At 32.1% G+C, this 21,053-nt stretch overlaps 3 long non-coding RNA genes across 3 annotated transcripts; 1 reads left to right on the forward strand and 2 right to left on the reverse strand.

Moving 5' to 3' along the window:
- Nucleotides 1–1,825: 1,825 nt before the first annotated feature.
- Nucleotides 1,826–4,305, reverse strand: LOC123885296. Its single transcript, XR_006801121.1, has 2 exons — nucleotides 4,035–4,305; nucleotides 1,826–2,282 (listed from the first exon to the last, which is right to left on the reverse strand). It is a non-coding gene; the product is annotated as an uncharacterized LOC123885296 (long non-coding RNA).
- A 6,276-nt stretch (nucleotides 4,306–10,581) lies between these two features.
- LOC123885416 lies at nucleotides 10,582–17,314 on the forward strand. Its single transcript, XR_006801155.1, has 3 exons — nucleotides 10,582–10,952; nucleotides 12,390–15,632; nucleotides 17,070–17,314. It is a non-coding gene; the product is annotated as an uncharacterized LOC123885416 (long non-coding RNA).
- A 646-nt stretch (nucleotides 17,315–17,960) lies between these two features.
- Nucleotides 17,961–18,828, reverse strand: LOC123885329. The gene is made up of 2 exons (XR_006801131.1): nucleotides 18,617–18,828; nucleotides 17,961–18,517 (listed from the first exon to the last, which is right to left on the reverse strand). It is a non-coding gene; the product is annotated as an uncharacterized LOC123885329 (long non-coding RNA).
- Between the last annotated feature and the right edge of the window lie 2,225 nt (nucleotides 18,829–21,053).

The raw sequence follows: 21,053 nt of genomic DNA on the forward strand, positions 1-21,053 counted from the left end.
CATTACATATTATTCATAACATTGACAATATATTTATTTATGTTGTTTTTACTATGTTATTTTAGTGTTACTTGTGTGTATGACAATTTTAATTTTATCAATGTATTTTTTACAATTATATGAAATTATGTCACAATGATAATTTTGTCATTAATTATTTTATTTTATGATAATTGAAAATATAAAATTGTTTTTTTATAAAAAAAATGAATTGTTTAACAAGAATAATATTTTCATTTAAATAAACATGTATCTTATCATGTCAATATCAAGTGTGCACCAAACACAGGATAAGATAAAATAATGATATCATATTTCTTATCCCGTGTGCACCAAACACATGATAGGAAACATGCTTATCCTGTCACTATCCTATCCTATCCTTATCCAGCTTCTTATCCTATCCTATCTCAATCCTATCATGCGCACCAAACGAGCCCTAAAATATCATTTGAGGATCTCGTGTTATTAATTTTATTTTCAATGTTTAGTCTCTTTCCATCTGCAAACTAATCTTGTTTGTTTCTATATCAATGATAATGAAGAGAATGATCCTTGACCTTTAGCAAATGACTTTTAGCTTTTTATAGATAGTATAATTTATATACTGCAGTAAAATTTTGAATGTGTATAAACGTCGTATAAGACCATCTCCAATGGTGTAGTACGTACTTATTAGGTACTCATGATACTTATTAGGTACTACCATTGGAGCAATGTCCATTTGAGTACCTAATAGGTACTGATTCTACAATAAGCATTAGTACCTGTTTTGTTTTTGTGGGTCCCATTTATAATGATGTATAGTTATTGGTGAGATGTGTTATTAGTAGGGCCTATTTAGAACTTTTCAATAGATGTTGGGTTGGAGGGATTGGATACTTATTAGGTACTATTATTAAAAAATTATAAATGAGTGATGTGTACAACTTGAGGTCTAGTTAAGTACTCAGAAATGAGTATCTCCATTTTGAATGCTCTAATAAGCATAAGCTTATTTCTTCTGATTGAAAAACTGAATTCTCACTTGTCATTTGCCAGGCAGCTTGTCGATGACAGTTCAGAATTTTTGTATTTAATGTTATTTTAAATTGATTTTAGGTAGCTTTTAACTGTCACTTTCAGCATTGGTGCTTCCATTTTCATTGAATTGAAAATATTAGCAATTTACTAATATATTCACTTTTTCATTTTTGAAGATTACACAACTTGTTATAATCTTTTATATTAACGATTCAGATTACAGATATTTATGTCATTATAATTGAGTTATGAATTTCTTTCTCATGTAACGAAACACGAACTTATTTATAGTTTGAATCACATGATCAATTCCTTTTCTTTTACTATCCTCTCTCCACCACTTGTTTTGCGCAATGTAACCGCTTACATTGAGAAGAGACGGAGGGAGTTGATATGTGAGATATCAGAGGGGAAGAGAGAAATCGGCAGAGCAAAAACTGGCAGCGGTGAACTACCAACGACGAAACAATCAACATGGTGTAGAGACAGTGGAACTCGTACACGGCAGTACAATCGAACTATTTGATAAATATAAAGTAACATAAAAATATATTGTTAATTAATATTGATTCTCTGCGGACCTAAGATCTGGATGGTAGGTTGTAAATATCAATCATTTATTTGGATCGTTGGTGGTTGTACCCGTTGTGAAGGAGGGGCAGTACCTTCACACACTCTGATAATTAAATCAGTACCACCAATTTTTAGTATTTTCTCTCATAAATCAATATATGCTCAGCATTACCCCCCAACATTTACATCTTAAATATAATATAATTGTTTTGTCGGAATTGAAACAATCTCCCGTGAATACATATTTTTTTATTACTTAAAGTATTTTGATACAATATTTGCCAAATTATTCATCATCCTACAATCATAGAAAGTAAATAAAATAGCATATTTTTAGTTACAATCGAAAAAATTAAGAGTGGAAGACAATCTAGATACTATTATTTATTTCATGTTGCAATTTTAATATTATCTACATAGTCTTCCACTCTCATAACACAAATACAAGTATTAAGTGACTTATTATATGGTATATTTTATCTTAAACGAAGTTTCATAGATCTTTTTCTTGTGCCATAAATCATTTTCCCCTATAATTTGTTTTTGCACTCTCTTGGGTCTTGTTCTCCAAGGATGTGCAGATCCAGATGGAGGAATACAGTTACACCAATGAGTAGCAGTACACTTCGCAATCCAACCAGACTTACACTTAATATGTATACAGTCACCGTCATTACGACAATCAACTGTAATGAAAATTATAACACAAGAATGTTATTATTAATTAAGGGGATATATATATATGGGGTTTTCTAACTTAGACCCTAGTTAGGTCTAAGTTAGCAAGGTGCACCTTTTCAATTGGACCAAAATACCCATTCTTTTTAATTAATTAACCAAAATACCCATTAATAGACGCAGATCCAGTGTCGCGCGCGTACCGAAGGACCATGGTTACAGACCGTTGATTTCCATCAGACAGCCAAGATCTGATCTCATCCAGACTGTCTGATCAAGCAGACAGCCCAGATCATCCTGATCCATCAGATTCCAGCGCCTACGCCACACTGGATTACAACCTGGAGAGAGAAAAATTTGCTTTTTAAAAGTAGAACACGTGTCACACAATGGTTGGCTGGGCGTGATTTTTGTTCATTTAATACTTTGAACTCAATTATTTCGTTGTAAATTAATTTTTTATTTTTTTATTTTTATACCAAAATTCATAATGTTTTTTTGTCTACAAATAGAGACTTGGTTCGTTTGATTTGGACACCGAAAAAAAAAACGCAATTTTTCACTACCTTAATCTCATTTTTTGTCTACTAAATACGTTACTTGTGTGTTGTAATTTAACACGCACCACTCAACCAACTCACTGAAACCATTATACCAGGAAAATAGTAGATAATATTCTGGAACTTTTGGTATATTTTATGAAATTTTTGGAGACCTGAAACTATTTTTAGTTAATTAAATGAGATAAAACGGTAATTAAAAACTAATGTTTGCTTCTGAAACCATTTTACTGGTAGAATGGTTGCACATAGTTATATTCTGAAACCATTTTACTGGTAGAATGGTTTCAATGAGTAATTTATTAATTGTGTTTGCTTCTGAAACCATTTATCTGGTACAATGGTTTCGAGAGTTGTAATCTGAAACCATTTTGCTGGTAGAATGGTTTCAGTAAGTTGATTATTAGTTATTTGCTTCTGAAACCATTTAGCTTGTAGAATGGTTGCACATAGTTGTATTCTGAAACCATTTTACTGGTAGAATGGTTTCAGTGAGTAATTTATTAATTGTGTTTGCTTCTGAAACCATTTATCTGGTACAATGGTTTCAGAGAGTTGTAATCTGAAACCATTTTGCTGGTAGAATGGTTTCAGTGAGTTGATGTAAGGTAGTGAAAAATTGGGTTTTTTTTTCTGTGTCCAAATCAAACGAACCAAGTCTCTATTTGTAGAGAAAAAAAAATTATGAATTTTGGTATAAAAAAAATAAATAAAAAATAAATTTACAACGAAATAATTGAGTTCAAAGTATTAAATGGAAAAAAATCACGCCCAGCCAATCAGACAGCGACACGTGTCCTGCTTTTAAAAGTAGATTCTTCTCTCTCCAGGGTGTAATCCAGTGTGGTGCACGCGCTGGAATCTGATGGATTCGGATGATCTGGGCTATCTGATTGATCAGACAGTCTTGATGAGATCAGATCTTGGCTGTCTGATGGAAATCAACAGCCTGTAACCATGGTACTGCGGTACGCGCGCGACACTGGATCCGCGTCCATTGATGATAATTTGGTTAATTAATTAAAAAGAATGGGTATTTTGGTCCAACTGAAAAGGTGCACCTTGCTAACTTAGACCCAACTGGGTCTAAGTTAGCAGCCCCCTATATATATATATATATATATATATATATATATATATATATATATATATATGTTAGAAGTAAATAAGAACATTTTAGAAGAATGAAAAATGGCTTACGGTTAGCGCTTGTTGCAACATGAAATAGGGAAAGAAAGTAGATCATAACATAAATAAACTTCATAAGTCCACCAATATATTTTCCCCTTTGCATATAACAAATAGAATATGTTTTGATAACTTTATAATAATGTATAAAGCTCAAGCTTTCTTTACACAAGTTCCATAGTTTTTAACATTTATATATGTTAGAAGTAAACATGAACATTTAGAACTAATATAAAATATCTCTTAACTACATTGAAGTGTTGTGTTTGGGGCTCTAACACACTTAGAAAGGAGCTGGCATAAAAATTATTAGACATAATTTATATGTTTTAACCTTTCATGATAATGAAAAAAATATTAATGGTATTATTTGACCATGTATACCTTCTAAACGTTGTGAAAAACATAAGAAAGGAGTTTTGAATTGGATTTTGTTTGAATCTTTTTGAAAATGACTTTTTGTTTTAAAATTGCTTTGAACGGGTAGAACGGGATTTGCTACAATGACAAGGTTATGTAGTTGAATATGATAGCTTTGAGGTTCAAGCACGAAGGAAAATGTACCTGCAAAAATGTTAGCACTGATCCAACGCTAAGATATATAGTATTTGAGTGAGGGAAATACTAAAGAAATTGGATGAATATTGCGTAACTTGGGTGTTTGAGATATGTGTGTATTTATAGTTCAAAACTTGCATGAGTATGCATGGAGAGTGATGATTCCATCTACATAAGTGGGGCTAAGAATAGTACTGTTTTAGTACTATGTTGAATTCCTATTGGCGGAGGCCATGTGCCATAGAGAACGTGGGCGTTGTTTTAGAGGGGAGTGATCCTATGCTTGGTAACATTCATTGGAGTTGATAAGCCTCGTAGCTTAAATGGTCCTTTAACGTCTTGGGATTTAGTCAAGTCCGGAACAATTGCCCCCCAAGTCCTTACTCTAAATGTAGCAAGGATTTAAACGTCTTGTCTTGTGTATGGAATGGGGGTTTCGTCCCCAATGGGGGATTTAAGCGAGAGTTTTACAAAAGAAACTTTCACTCGCTTTTCGTTTTTGCTAAGAAGACACTACTCTTTCCTCACTGCTTCAAATCCACTCTTCCTATTCAAGTGGTTTCCCGTTGGCAGCTTCTTCACTGTTTTGTTCAAAGGTAAATTACATTCTTCCTTTCTTTTTACTTTGCTTTATTGTTTCCATCTAGAATATGGTAGGAAAGATTTAGTTCGTGCCTTCGTGGTGGGGTTAAGTAAATTCGAAATCGGAAAAATTACAAAGTTTTTGGAGATGCATCCACTAGTTATGTTTCGGGGATTCTTGGTTTGAAGAGGGATGAGGGTGTTCCTCCATATCGTGTCTTTAACAAACGAAAGAGGCTTCTTGAATAGTATTATGGGCATTCTTTTGTGCCGAGGGAGGTTTCGCCTCATATCAATGAGCTTGTTAGGTTTGATTCTTATAATATTGACACTTCTCCTCCTCTTTTATACAGTGATTCGCTTTCAAAAATGGGTTGAAAGAAGCCAATAATTGTTCTACCTCCTAACACTGCACAGATTAAATGGTTTGTTCCCGACATTTTGGGCATAAATGTGAATAAAATTTCCTTCTTGAACTTGGCTGGGTTTTGATGATAACAAACTCATATCATAAAAGAAGAAAGCTTATGGAGGCTCAACATGAGGAAACAACATCAAGACCATATAGTATTAGACTTAGTATTTAAATTATTTGTAAGTATGGTCCTTATCTTTGATTTACTACTTTTAATAAATATATAACTTAGAATACTCAGAAATTATTTTAAAATTAAGGGTAAATGATCATTTACCCCCCAGCAAAATAAGCAAATTTTCATTTACCCCCCTATGCAGATTTTTTTTCTATTTACCCCCCTGCAAAAAATAGATTCACTCATTTTGCCCCCTGTGTGTACAGCAGGACATGTGATTGTGCAAATTTGCTGACGTGACTTGTACACGTGGAAAAAAACATTTATATTTATTTTTAAATTCCACGTCAGATAATATTTTTTTCAAAAAAAAACTTTTCCTACAAAATTAATAAAACGAATTTTTTTTCCAAAATTAAAAGAAAATCCTACAAATAAATTTTTTTTCCCTACAAAATTTTTAAAAATTCCTACAAATAGTTTTTTTTCGTACAAAATTATTATTTTTTTCCTAAAATAAAAAAACGAATTTTCATATTTTTCTCCCAAATAAAGTTTATTTTCAAAATAAAGATTTTAAAAATTTATTTTCAAATCTTTTTGGTTTAAAAAAAACAGAATCTTCGCCGGTTTGCTTCCACCGTCGTGATCATATTCGTCGTCGTCTTCTTCAATCACCGGAATCGTCTTCTGCTTCTTCTATTTTTCTAGTTCTAGGGAAAATGATTTTGGTATAAGAGGAAAACTCGAATAAAACTTCTTTTTCTATTTTTTTTAATTCAAAGAGATTAACAAAAAAATAATGTTTTGTTTTTAAAAAATAAAGATCATGTTTTTTTAATTCAAAAAGATTTGAAAATAAATCTTTAAAATTTTTATTTTGAAAATAAACTTTATTTTGGAGTAAATATTTATTTTGGGAGCAAAATAAGAAAATTCATTTTTTTTTTGTTGGAAATTTTTTAAAATTCTTTGTAGGAAAAAAAAATTTATTTTTTTTGCAGGAATTTTTTTAAAAAATTTATTTGTAGGATTTTTTTGGGAAAAAAAAAATCCATTTTTTTATTTTGTAGGAATTTTTTTATTAAAAAAAATATATTATCTGACGTGGAATTTAAAAAATAAATATTAATTATTTTTTCCACGTGTACAAGCCATGTCAGCAGATTTGCACATTCACATGTCCTGCTGTACACACGGGGGGCAAAATGAGTGAATCTATTTTTTGTAGGGGGTAAACAGAAAAAAAATCTGCATAGAGGGGTAAACGAAAATTTGCTTATTTTGCAGGGGGGTAAATGATCATTTACCCTAAAATTAATTACAAATAAATTTCTAAGTTAAATATAAAAGTTCATACGAAGCAAGTTTTTAAAATTATAAAAAACTGATTTGGAAAAATAGGTGTCAGGACCTTTTAAATCTATCCGGTCGTTAGCCGAGTTAAAAAGATCTGTTGCTGTTTGTAATCCAAAACCGAGTTAAAAATATATTTTGGACATAATGCATATTTTATGAACCATTGTGGATTTTTAAACATAACTTTTTATCATATGTTTTTTTGAAGAGTTGTCTTGCTTCATGGACATTTTTTAAAAGCCTCTATAAATATATTTGTGATCAATTACAATTAATAACAACTTTCATATTCACTATATTTCTAAGTTATTAATATCACTTTTTCTCATAAACTTTCATACACATATCTTGTGAAACCTTGATTATATTTTCTTATCCAAAAAAGTTTCTGAGCACTAAGATATATACATTATTAAAGTGATATTGATTTGATAACAGCCATACATAGTTTTCTTCATTGTAACTTTGTATTGTTGCTTGTTTTCCAAGGTTGTGGAAACAAGTGTTGTTTAAGATAGTGGGGTGTTATCTTGTGTTGTATGAGAATTTCACCATAGGGTTTGGTGAAGATTCTTGCGGTTAAAGATAGTGGGGTGCTATCTTGTGTTGTATGTTAGAAAGATTGTTAGGGGGTCTTGGGGTAAGATTGCTTGTAACAAAGATTCTAACATAGTGAATTCCTTCTCGGGGTGTGAAGGGAGTGAACGTACCAATAGGGAACCACTATAATTCTCTTGTGTCGATTCTTCTTTTCCCTTCTCTCTTTATTTTTTTGCATGTTGTTCTTACCTTCATCATAACTTTCAAAGAAAATAAAGGAATCCACAAAATCTCTGAAATAACAACAAAAAAAAAATCATAAAACCTAATTTACCCACCAATTAGGTTGCACTCTTAAATTTACAATTGGCATCAGAGCAGGTTCAAGTAACTTGTTCTTGAAGATCCAGAATGGCTTCCGCACAACCTGTTTTTAGAGATGGTGAATTAATCAAGAAATTTGAAAAGTTTTTAAAGAAGGAAAGGGCAAAAGAAATGAGTAAGAAAGAAACACCAAGAAGGAAGGTTACATGCTTTGAATGTGGAGAAAGAGGACATGTTAAAAGTGAATGTCCGACACTTGAAAAGAATATTAAAAACTTCAAAAGCAAGAAGTACAAAAAGCTGAAGAAAGCATATGTAGCATGGGATGACAATGAAATAAGTTCATCATCAGATGAAGAAGCAAACATTGCTTTGATGACATCACATCATTCAAGTGATGAAGAAAATGAGGTTAGTGATCATGAAATTGATAATAGACATTCATATGATGAATTACAAAGTGCCTTTAATGAATTATATGATGCATTTTTGAAACTTTCTAGAAAATGTTCAAATCAAAAGAAAACTATTTTAAAACTAGAAAGTATGGCTAATGACACAAAAGTTGGATTAGAAGAAGTAAAAAATTCTACATGCAATAAATGTCAAGGTCATGAGTCTAAAATTGTTGAATTAAACCAAGTGATAAAGAAATATGAAAAAGGTCAAATTGATTTAGAAAATGTGTTAAGTAGTCAAAGATTCTCAAATGATAAATGTGGACTTGGGTTCTCCAATTTTAATAAACTAAGTACAAATCACAATACTTTTGTTAAGGCTACTTGCAATAAATTCAACAATGTAGAATCAAAGAAAGAGCATGTTGTAAATTATCATAAAATGCCTTATGATAAAAATAACTTTTATGTCAATAAAAAGAATCATGTTTTTCGATATACTTGCTTTTATTGTAATACAAAAGGTCATACTACTAATGCTTGCTATGTAAGGAACATTGATGTTCCTATTGATTGAATAAAACAACAATAAAGATTAGAACACAGTAGAAACAATAACAAAACATTGTAGAAGCGACGGAAACATTGTGGATTGAAGCACAATCGGAGATCGATCGGAAAAACGCGAACAAACAACAATCAAGATGTCAAAGATGTTGTAGATCGGAGCACGATCGGAAAAAATGCCCGTGAATAGAGAAACACGAACAGAGAAACCCGTTGGTGTGATGTTCGTCGGCGGCGGCGCAAACAGAAGACAAAGGCGGTGTGAATAAGAAGGATGAAGAAGATCTGTAGTTGTTTCTGTTTCTGTTCTCCCTTCAGTTTCATTTTTTTTTGTTTGGATTTGTTGTTTGTAGTTGTTTGGTGAAGAAGATGAAGATCTGGAATTTTTTTCACAGTTTCTGGAATTTCTGTTCTCCCTTTATGCATTCACATAATTTTATGGATTTTGTTGTTTCTATTCTCCCTTTAATTTAGCATAATTTTTTTTGTTTGAAAATCTGGAATTTTATTGTTGAAGTTCATGAAAATATTGTTAAAGATGAAGAACAAGTGAAGGTAGAAGATGAAGGAAGGAAAACAAAATTGGGTGTTTGTGTTGCACTATTAGTAACAATGGACTTGCACAAAACCAACAGTTTTTTGAAAAAATGGACAGAAAGGACTAATATGACTAACGGCAAAGTCTTTAAGGGACCAGTTTGAGCCTTTTTTTTCTTTAAGGGACCAATTTGAAACCAAAAATTTCTTTAAGGGACCAATTTAATAATTAAGCCTTTATTTTTTCATATTTTTGGGATTCTTCAGAAGAAAGCTGACACTTCTAAGGCCCAGTCTTTCATTTCTTTCAAGCAAAATGTGTGACTTTGTGTGAGATCTATCAAGATTCAATGAAATGGACCGACACTTAGAATTTCTTGCTCCGTTCTCTAAACGATGAAGCACACAATCATTTGTGCTTTCTTGATGGAACTAGAGGTGTTACTCCCTCTTCTTCAGGTCAGCCTGACTCTTCTTCTGGGAGTAAGAAGGATGGACCAAAGAAAGACGGGAATCAAGCTGCTCCTGATGGTACTCTCCGTATCCAGAAGTGGTGGTCTAAATGCCGTTTATTTCAAGAGTCAGGAAAGTACCGTTGTAATGAGCACAAGTTGTTTGAGGGAGAGAAGGCGTTGCTAGTATGGATGAGGGCCGGCGTACGTTGCTGGTTTTAAACTTCAGCAGGGTGACACTTTTTTACTGAGAAAAAGTCGAAACGGGAAAAGGCTCAGAAGAGTGAGGCTCAGAAGGGTGAGTCCAAGAAGAAAGTAAAATTGACCTCTGATGATCAATATGTGGTTCACCTCATAGATGTATTCGTTGTGATGGCGGAGAAAGATGAAGTTGGCCGTAAAAGGCTCTTTGGCGAGGGTCTCCAAGGTTTGATTTTTCCTAAAATCTTTACTTTCGTTTATTTTAACCTTGAAAGATGAACTTAAGTTAGAATTGTAACGCCCCATATTTTATTAATTATTTATTTGTGTGATTAATTGATTATGTGTTTAAATTGTATTATTATTTAGTTAGTTACTAAGTATGATTATGCATGTTAGTTAGTCATAAGTTATTTGGTTGCTAGAATAGTGGGTTTATGGTTATTAGACTTGGAGAGAGTTAAATGAAGGGTATTGTGGTAATTAGATGATACCTTAAGAGAAGGGTTTTAATTTGTCTTAAATAAGAGAAAAGAGAGGAAGAAAGAGAAGAGAGAAAAGAAAGAAAAAGAGAAAGAATGAGAGTAGAGAAGCAAATCCCGTTTTCCATGCATCAGCTCCACTAAATCTTCGATTGCAGATTCGTTAACCGTTGGATCTCAACGAGATTTTGAGGGTAGGTTCGCAACATACAAACGCAACTTTTGACCGTTGGGATCGTCAAAATAAGGTCTGAGGTGGGAGAAATCATGCTCGCAATTTACAGTTCGAAATTGGGGGAAAATGAAGAAAAGGAAGAGAAATGCAAGAGCAAAGAGTAAATTGGAGCTTGAGGATTCAAGAGGAGTGGAGGACTAGAGTTTCCAACATTAATACAAGGTAAGAGGTTGGATTTTGTAGCTATGAGATGATTAATGAGAGGAGAGAAATCACATTTCTCTAGCTCAAACTCTCGCATCTCTTTTTGGGTTTTGGGTTTTAATTGAGGGAAATTGGGAATGTGTTATTATAGATTTTTATGTTGAATCACATGTTGATAAATGTTTATCCATGATTTGATGATGTTATAATATGATAAAAATCTATGTTTTTACTTGTTGTTGTTGTTGATTATTGTTATTTGGGTATTTCCATGTTTTGATAAAAGTGGTGATGAATATTGTTGATTCTCATGATCAATGTAAATTGGTGTCTTCCAAGTGTTTGTTAATAATGTGTAAATGAATGAAATGTACTAAAGGTAGAATTTAAGTTAACGTACCTTTTGATAGTTTGGAAAATCGCGTGTATGTACCGATACCTAGGAGTGTATGTATTGATACATACATGTGTGAATTATGTAGAAACTTGGAAATAACGAACTTGTACCGATACAAGTTGTGTTTTGTATCGATACAAGGCCCTGTTTTAACATGAAAATGCTTTACAAACCTATGTTGGTGTGGATTAATTCTAATTTTCCTTGGATTAGTGGATCTTGATGATTAATCTATGTTGATTAAATTATGATGTTTTAAGTAGCTAACTAATGATGTGTTAATGATTAAATTGATGATGTTCACAATGATGTTTTGAGTTATTAATTAAAACAATGATGATGTGAATAATTTAGCTAAGTTGCTATATTTTGTGATGATGATGAAGATGGATTAAGTTATCCATATTATAATGATGATGTATTGGTAGTTGATACCATATGTTTGGTATATACACATTTCATGCATTCATAAGTTGTGTCTATTGATGAGTATCCTAGAGACGATGATCTAGTTTACTGTTATTCTAGAGACGATGATCTAGAATGTTTTAGAGACGATGATCTAAAACACTTGGGTTTAGTTATCCAATTTTATGACGATGGGTACCACATGCATTTAGTTGTGTCTAGGTAACATTGCACGTATGAGACATTAGATGCACTAAGAGATGAAGGTGCTTCTTACTTGTTATGTGTTAGGTGGCATAATATGTTTTATGTTACTTGATGAATGATTGATGAGTGATTAATCTAAATGATGATGTGATTAGTGCTCTTGTTGAGGATTAATTATTTGGTTTATGTTTTCCGAATAATGTTGAGTTGATGTTATATTAATTATTGCTAAGTGATGATTGTTTGCAATAAGCTAATTATCTTTCAAATGAACATGTTTGATTATGTCTGAATATGACTGATACATGTTTATGTGTGTATGAGTTGTATATATGCAACTGTTGTTATTTATTTAGTGTCTGATATACTTTATATTCAGTCACTTTACAGTTGCATTATCTAACCTTCTGTTTTGTGTTTGTGCTGAACCGTTGGGGGTTCAGGTTCTCAGGTTGTATGTTTGTTGGTGTTCGAGTTATTGGTGACAGCTCCGCTCTGGTTGTGACACGGGGAAGGGTTCATAGAGTATTTATTTGTTGTTTTATTTAAATTAAAGGTGTATCTTTTATAAAAGGATTTTGTATAAGTGATGATTACTAATTAATTTTATTAGTAGAGTTTTTAATGAAGAATGTAACACCTTGAACCGTGATTTATAATTCATTTTTTACTTCGAGTCTTAAAGTCATTTTTATCCGCTGCGTAGTTTCGAAAAACCATTCTTTTATTAAGATAAATTAAATAATGGGTCAGGGTTGTTACAAAGTGGTATCAGAGCCCCGTTGTCTTCGGACTGTGTGGGTTATGTGTCAGTCAGAGCAGGTCTGTGCAGTCAGGCCGAGTGAGCGCGGTGTCAGTCGTGTCTGTGTAACTGTTATGATTTCTTGTGAATTAATTTTTGTAGTTACACTTGCACATCAGTCACTATTTAATTGTTTTGCGAATGTGTGACTAGTTTCATGAATTTTGTTGCTAGTTCTTTTGTTAGTGTGTTGTTTTATTTGATTCTCGAGACTTATGTTTTAATTGGTATTGACTTTAGCATCTATAATTCTTGTTTCATGATTGGATGTTAAAATGATGATTGTCTTAAGTGCTATTTGTTAATACTTGAATAATATGTGATGTTTTATTCTAGTTGATTGAGTATAAGATTTATTGTCTTATTTGTGTTTCTTGTGATTAAATTAAATGTGAAAATGATAATTGTTTCGTTGTTAATTGAAATTGTGTAGAATATTAGAATTTACTTTATGCTACATGAATTCATACATGATTTGAATATGTTAATGAGATGAATAGTTTAATTTAACTATTTATAGTAGAGTTTATGTGAATTCTTATGTATGTCTACATGTATACTTTTATGTGTAGTTCTTTATGACATGAGATAATTTTAGAACTAGTATTAATTTCCGATGATGTGAATTTTATCGAAAATCTAATTGTTTTCTTTTGAGTAAGTGAAACATAATTTTATCAAGTAAGAAGAGTAGAATATTAATAGTATAGTTAAGTGGATTCTAGGATATGTTTGACATATGTTTTGTTCTATATGATATGTTCTAGATTATTGCTATTTGACTTGTGCTTTTGGTTATTTGTAAGTTATAGTGAATAACTATGCTATTTTCTATAAGATGAATTTGATAAATGTGTTGTACAAGTTGACTATTTTATTTTGTCATGTTAGTTATCATGTTAAGATAGATATATTCTATGCATATGTGAATATGAATTGTTGAATTTTTAAAATTCATTGCTATGAAATATTTATCTTTTCTTGTACTGATTTGATTCACAATTTTGAGATTTAGAGAAGATATATGTTTCTTGAATGTCTATGTGAAATGCTATGTTTTGCTTTTGTGCAATTTTATATAAATGTTCATGTTTTGTATTTTGTAGTTTACCCATTGTATGCGACATGTGTGTAAACATTGTCGATACTAGTTTCTTTCGTGGGAGCTAGTTAGAGAATCGTAGAAGTCTCCAGTTAAGTATGAGAGTTGAGAATTACAATAGGAGTTATAAGTGGGTTTGAGATAAGTGGGGGAGAAGGTTAACTTCCTTTGAGATGTTTAAGTGTAGAAGAATAAGATAGATAGAGATGTCTGGAGTAGAGCGTTCATGTGTTGGTGTTGTCCATTTCGGAGTTAGATGATTTGGAAGAACAGTTAGAAGACCGCTGGAGAAGAAGTTTGTCGGATCGATTGTTTTGCCATGAAGAGCGCCCATGTTGTTAAGTAAGAAGAGATGATGAATTATGAGAAAATCGGCGGAGATTAGTAAGATCAAATTCATTATGCTTGGTATGATGAAGAAAGGCTTAGCATACGTGTAGTGCATATGATGAAGGAATAAAAGATTTCAGATATTGTAATCAAGGACGAGTAGACAATAATAATGTGATGGAATATTGAGGATATATTTTGGATGTGAGTATCTCGACGGAAGAAGTGATATTGGAAACGTTGTATATTAAGAAAAAAAAAGGTTGGTTAAGTGATGGATTATGAATGAAGCAATTATGTTGGAACTCGACATAAGAAATCGACATTGGTGTAAAAGGAATAGTTGTGTCATTAATGACGTGATTTCGATGTGTATCGGTAAGAGTTTGAGGACCTTATCGGCAACCGAGTATGGCGATGATAAATTTAAAACTATGGTTTGGATAAGATTTGGACGTGAACGTATAAGGATTAAGAGGAATGTAAAGACTTATGAAAAATCATGATGTGAAATCCCTATGGAGATGAGATTTATTTGGAACGTAATGGATTGAAGAGTACTTATGGTGGAATATTTCTTTCCGGATGTTTCGTTCTCAGGAAAGCACTATTGTAGATTGACAAAGATGGTTCATGTCACCATAATGGTTGTTGTCTATCTATTAATAAATTGAGGGAATGGCCACCCTTGATCTCTTGTTAACGAGTAGACAAGATCGTGTGACCGGAATGGACTAGTTTTGTCAACCTTTGGTAGTGTATAGAGTTTGAATGTTTTGTTGGAGAATGGGATGAAAAGATTTCGTCTAGGGTTGTCTTAGTCGGACAATTTTCGAGGGCGAAAATTCTTTTAAGTGGGGGAGAGTTGTAACGCCCCATATTTTATTAATTATTTATTTGTGTGATTAATTGATTATGTGTTTAAATTGTATTATTATTTAGTTAGTTACTAAGTATGATTATGCATGTTAGTTAGTCATAAGTTATTTGGTTGCTAGAATAGTGGGTTTATGGTTATTAGACTTGGAGAGAGTTAAATGAAGGGTATTGTGGTAATTGGATGATACCTTAAGAGAAGGGTTTTAATTTGTCTTAAATAAGAGAAAAGAGAGGAAGAAAGAGAAGAGAGAAAAGAAAGAAAAAGAGAAAGAATGAGAGTAGAGAAGCAAATCCCGTTTTCCATGCATCAGCTCCACTAAATCTTCGATTGCAGATTCGTTAACCGTTGGATCTCAACGAGATTTTGAGGGTAGGTTCGCAACATACAAACGCAACTTTTGACCGTTGGGATCGTCAAAATAAGGTCTGAGGTGGGAGAAATCATGCTCGCAATTTACAGTTCGAAATTGGGGGAAAATGAAGAAAAGGAAGAGAAATGCAAGAGCAAAGAGTAAATTGGAGCTTGAGGATTCAAGAGGAGTGGAGGACTAGAGTTTCCAACATTAATACAAGGTAAGAGGTTGGATTTTGTAGCTATGAGATGATTAATGAGAGGAGAGAAATCACATTTCTCTAGCTCAAACTCTCACATCTCTTTTTGGGTTTTGGGTTTTAATTGAGGGAAATTGGGAATGTGTTATTATAGATTTTTATGTTGAATCACATGTTGATAAATGTTTATCCATGATTTGATGATGTTATAATATGATAAAAATCTATGTTTTTACTTGTTGTTGTTGTTGATTGTTGTTATTTGGGTATTTCCATGTTTTGATAAAAGTAGTGATGAATATTGTTGATTCTCATGATCAATGTAAATTGGTGTCTTCCAAGTGTTTGTTAATAATGTGTAAATGAATGAAATGTACTAAAGGTAGAATTTAAGTTAACGTACCTTTTGATAGTTTGGAAAATCGCGTGTATGTACCGATACCTAGGAGTGTATGTATTGATACATACATGTGTGAATTATGTAGAAACTTGGAAATAACGAACTTGTACCGATACAAGTTGTGTTTTGTATCGATACAAGGCCCTGTTTTAACATGAAAATGCTTTACAAACCTATGTTGGTGTGGATTAATTCTAATTTTCCTTGGATTAGTGGATCTTGATGATTAATCTATGTTGATTAAATTATGATGTTTTAAGTAGCTAACTAATGATGTGTTAATGATTAAATTGATGATGTTCACAATGATGTTTTGAGTTATTAATTAAAACAATGATGATGTGAATAATTTAGCTAAGTTGCTATATTTTGTGATGATGATGAAGATGGATTAAGTTATCCATATTATAATGATGATGTATTGGTAGTTGATACCATATGTTTGGTATATACACATTTCATGCATTCATAAGTTGTGTCTATTGATGAGTATCCTAGAGACGATGATCTAGTTTACTGTTATTCTAGAGACGATGATCTAGAATGTTTTAGAGACGATGATCTAAAACACCTGGGTTTAGTTATCCAATTTTATGACGATGGGTACCACATGCATTTAGTTGTGTCTAGGTAACATTGCACGTATGAGACATTAGATGCACTAAGAGATGAAGGTGCTTCTTACTTGTTATGTGTTAGGTGGCATAATATGTTTTATGTTACTTGATGAATGATTGATGAGTGATTAATCTAAATGATGATGTGATTAGTGCTCTTGTTGAGGATTAATTATTTGGTTTATGTTTTCCGAATAATGTTGAGTTGATGTTATATTAATTATTGCTAAGTGATGATTGTTTGCAATAAGCTAATTATCTTTCAAATGAACATGTTTGATTATGTCTGAATATGACTGATACATGTTTATGTGTGTATGAGTTGTATATATGCAACTGTTGTTATTTATTTAGTGTCTGATATACTTTATATTCAGTCACTTTACGGTTGCATTATCTAACCCTCTGTTTTGTGTTTGTGCTGAACCGTTGGGGGTTCAGGTTCTCAGGTTGTATGTTTGTTGGTGTTCGAGTTATTGGTGACAGCTCCGCTCTGGTTGTGACACGGGGAAGGGTTCATAGAGTATTTATTTGTTGTTTTATTTAAATTAAAGGTGTATCTTTTATAAAAGGATTTTGTATAAGTGATGATTACTAATTAATTTTATTAGTAGAGTTTTTAATGAAGAATGTAACACCTTGAACCGTGATTTATAATTCATTTTTTACTTCGAGTCTTAAAGTCATTTTTATCCGCTGCGTAGTTTCGAAAAACCATTCTTTTATTAAGATAAATTAAATAATGGGTCAGGGTTGTTACAAGAATTACAAAACAGAGTTGTTAAGTTAGAATTACTGCAGAATATAATATCTAGCAATTCATATTCTTTTAGCCGTTAGCAAAGCAGCGATCGATCACTAAAGATCAAAGATGAAGAAGGTAAACTCCTAGCAAGTTAGCTATTAGAAAAGCTACTAACAATATAAAGAAAGCAAAATCATATATTAGATCATCAGCAGAAATGCATTAGTAAAGGAAGCTGAAGGGTGATGTTTTTGGGACAATCCAACTAGAGAATTATTAAATACCTTTGAAATATGGAATGATGTAATGTTGTTTCTTAACTTACATCTCAATTCATACAAAAGAATAATCACTAACTCCTACTTATATATGGATACAAGAATCCTAAACTAAGTAATACAAAAACTAACCACACGATGCCAAAGGCTACAAAACAAACACAGCCAAAAACTGCATAACCAAAGAATAACAAACAACCAGCAGGTCTATTGTCTAAACCCCCCATACAACTCAAAAACAAAAACACCACCCGCAACAACAGAACCCAACATTTACATCTTAAATACGATATAATTGTTTTGACGGAATTGAAACAATATCCTGTGGATACATATTATTTTATTACTTAAAGATATTTTGATACATCTACAATCATAGAAAGTAAATAAATATAAGAGCATATTTTAGTTACAATAGGAGAAATTAAGAGAGTGGAAGACTATCTACATTGTCTTCCACTCTCATAACACAAATACAAGTATTAAATGACTTATTATACAAGTATTAAATGACTTATCATATGTCATGTTTCATACACCCTTCGTGATAATATATAAGTAAAAATCATCTTTTTAGGTTCATTGTATATTAAATGTATTTGGTCTATATTATAGGTCAGATACATTAATTATGCAATAAACCTAAAAAGGTAATTTTTGTTTATATATTGTCACGGAGGGAATATATCTTTTGCTAGTGCCAGAAAGCATTTTCCCCTATAAAAGTTTGTGCACTCTCTTGGGTCCTGTACTCCAAGATTTTGAAGATGCAGGGACACATCTACACCAATTAGTATAACTACATTGCGCAAACCAACCAGGCTTACACTTAATATGTTTACAGTCAAGGTGATTACGACAGTCAACTGTAATGAAAATTATAAAACAAGAATGTTATTATTATTTAAAGGGGATATATGTTAGAAGTAAATAAGAACATTTTAGAAGAGTGAAATATGGCTTACGTTTACTGTTTGTTGCAACAAGAAATAAGAAAAGAAAGTAGATCATAACATAAATAAACTTCATAAGTCTAGCAATATATGTTCCCCTTTGCATATAACAAATATAATATTATTTGATAACTTTATAACACACTTATAGAATTGTAAAGAGAGTCATCATTGATTGTTTTTATAGAATTGTAAATATAAAATATTCCTAAATTAATTAAAACTAATATAAAATATCTCTTAACTACATTGAAGTGTTGTGTTTGTGGCCCTAACACACTTAGTAAGAAGGTGGCATAAAAATAATTTAAATTATTAAGACATAATTTAGATGTTTTAACCTTTCATGATATTGAAAAAATTATTAATGGTATTAGTTGACCATGTATACCTTCTAAACGTTGTGAAAATCATAAGAAAGGAGTTTTGAATTGGATTTTTTGAATTTTTTTTAAAATGACATTTTGTTTTAAAATTGCTCTGAATGGGTTTTGGACTGGATGGCCTCTTTGAATTCCCCAATTATATATGTTGTTTCTATAAGACTGTTCTTTTCAAACAACTATAATTTTGAATGTGTATAAACGTCCTATAATAAGCATAAGCGTTTTTCTTCTGATAGTGGACTCTTCTGCCACCATGCCAGTACTTCTGAATTCAAATAAGAATACTACTTATTTATATTGTGGTTATTTTCTTTTGCTACGCTCTCTCCACCACTATTTTTGCACTATTTAACTGTTTACGTAGAGAAACGATGGAGGGAGTTGATATTGTTGAATATGTAAATTGATTTTGGGTTTGTTAGTTTTGGGCCTTAGGAAGTTTAAGCACAAATTTAGTAATAAGTAGTAAGTCTAAAGAATGTTCTAGAGATATGTAGAAATAAGTAGAAGTCATGGTAGAAAATGTATGTAGTAGTAGAGAGAAGTTTGTAGAACTCTCTTTTAGAAGTATGTAGAAGAGTCTCTAGGAGTATGTAGAACTCTCCCTTGAAGACTATAAATAGGGGAGAGGTAGTCATTTGTAAACCAAGCCAAATATTAATGGTATGAAGGATTATTTTGAATTTGATGAAACATCGTGGATAAACTTGGCCGTGTTAAATAGGTCAATTGCATTGTTCTCATATCATGAAGATGCAACTTTTCACATATCAATTTTGGTTGAATTTGGTATGAAGGAGTCCTGGAGGACCTGGACTAAACTCTTAACCATTGGATCATTGCCTTGCGTTAAGCATCCTCTCGGAGTGGGGTCGAAAGGAGAAATATTCTTCATAAGATCGCTATTGTTGTCAAGTACATTAAGAGATCGTTTGAGGATCTCGTGTTATTAAATTTTATTTTCAATGTTTAGTCTCTTTCCATTTGCAAACTAATCTTGTTTGTTTTTATATCAATGATAATGAAGAGAATGATCTTTGACCTTTAGCAAATGACTTTTAGCTCTTTATAGATAGTATAATTTATATAATGCAGTAAAATTTTGAATGTGTATAAACGTCATATAATAAGCATAAGCGTATTTCTTCTGATTGATAAACTGAATTCTCACTTGTCATTTTCCAGGCAGCTTGTCGATGATAGTTCATGTTGTGAATTCGATAAAAAATCACACCAATAATAATCTTGATGTGTGGAGCAAATACGATTAAGCAATCAAAATAAGCGAACGGCAATAATAATCACAAGTAATGATAAACGGCGAGAAAAGAAAAGGACACAATAAATTGTTTACCCAGTTCAGTCAATGTGACCTACTCTGGGGGAGAGAGCAGCTATCCGTTCCACTATCAAACTTTGTTCCTTGATTGCAATGAGGTTCTCAAAAGAGTTACAAGAAAATAGAGTTATCCTATTTCTACCCTTTTCCCAAATCTCTTCCCGTGACCAAGAGATTTCAATGAAAGTGTTTCCCAAGGTGATAGAATGATTACCCAACCCTAGAGTGTTCCCAAGATGTTACTCTTCTAACCCTAGTTTGTATGTTGGCCTCAGAAACCCTAAAAACTTGTTATGAAAAACAGAAAACGTGACCCTTTAAATACTCTGCAGCGATTTCCGCCTGAAACACAGCTTTTTCCGCCTGGGGCGGAAACTTCCGCCTGAAACACCAGTATTTCCGCCTGGGGCGGCAAAACAGTGAGCACCCCTTTTCCTGCTTCAAATTTCCGCCCGGAACACAGGTTTTCCGCCCGGGGCGGAAAACAGCAGACTAGTGTTGTTTTTTCTTCACGTTTTCAAGGCAATTTGCAACAGTTCAGAATTTTTGTATTTAATGTTATTTTAAATTGATTTTAGGTAGCTTATAACTGTCACTTTCAGCATTGGTGCTTCCATTTTAATGGAATTGAAAATATTAGCAATTTACTAATATATTCACTTTTTCATTTTTGAAGATTACACAACTTGTTATAATCTTTTATATTAACGATTCTGATTGCAGA

The sequence above is a fragment of the Trifolium pratense genome, linkage group LG5 (assembly GCF_020283565.1).
Source record: "Trifolium pratense cultivar HEN17-A07 linkage group LG5, ARS_RC_1.1, whole genome shotgun sequence".
NCBI lineage: Eukaryota > Viridiplantae > Streptophyta > Magnoliopsida > Fabales > Fabaceae > Trifolium > Trifolium pratense.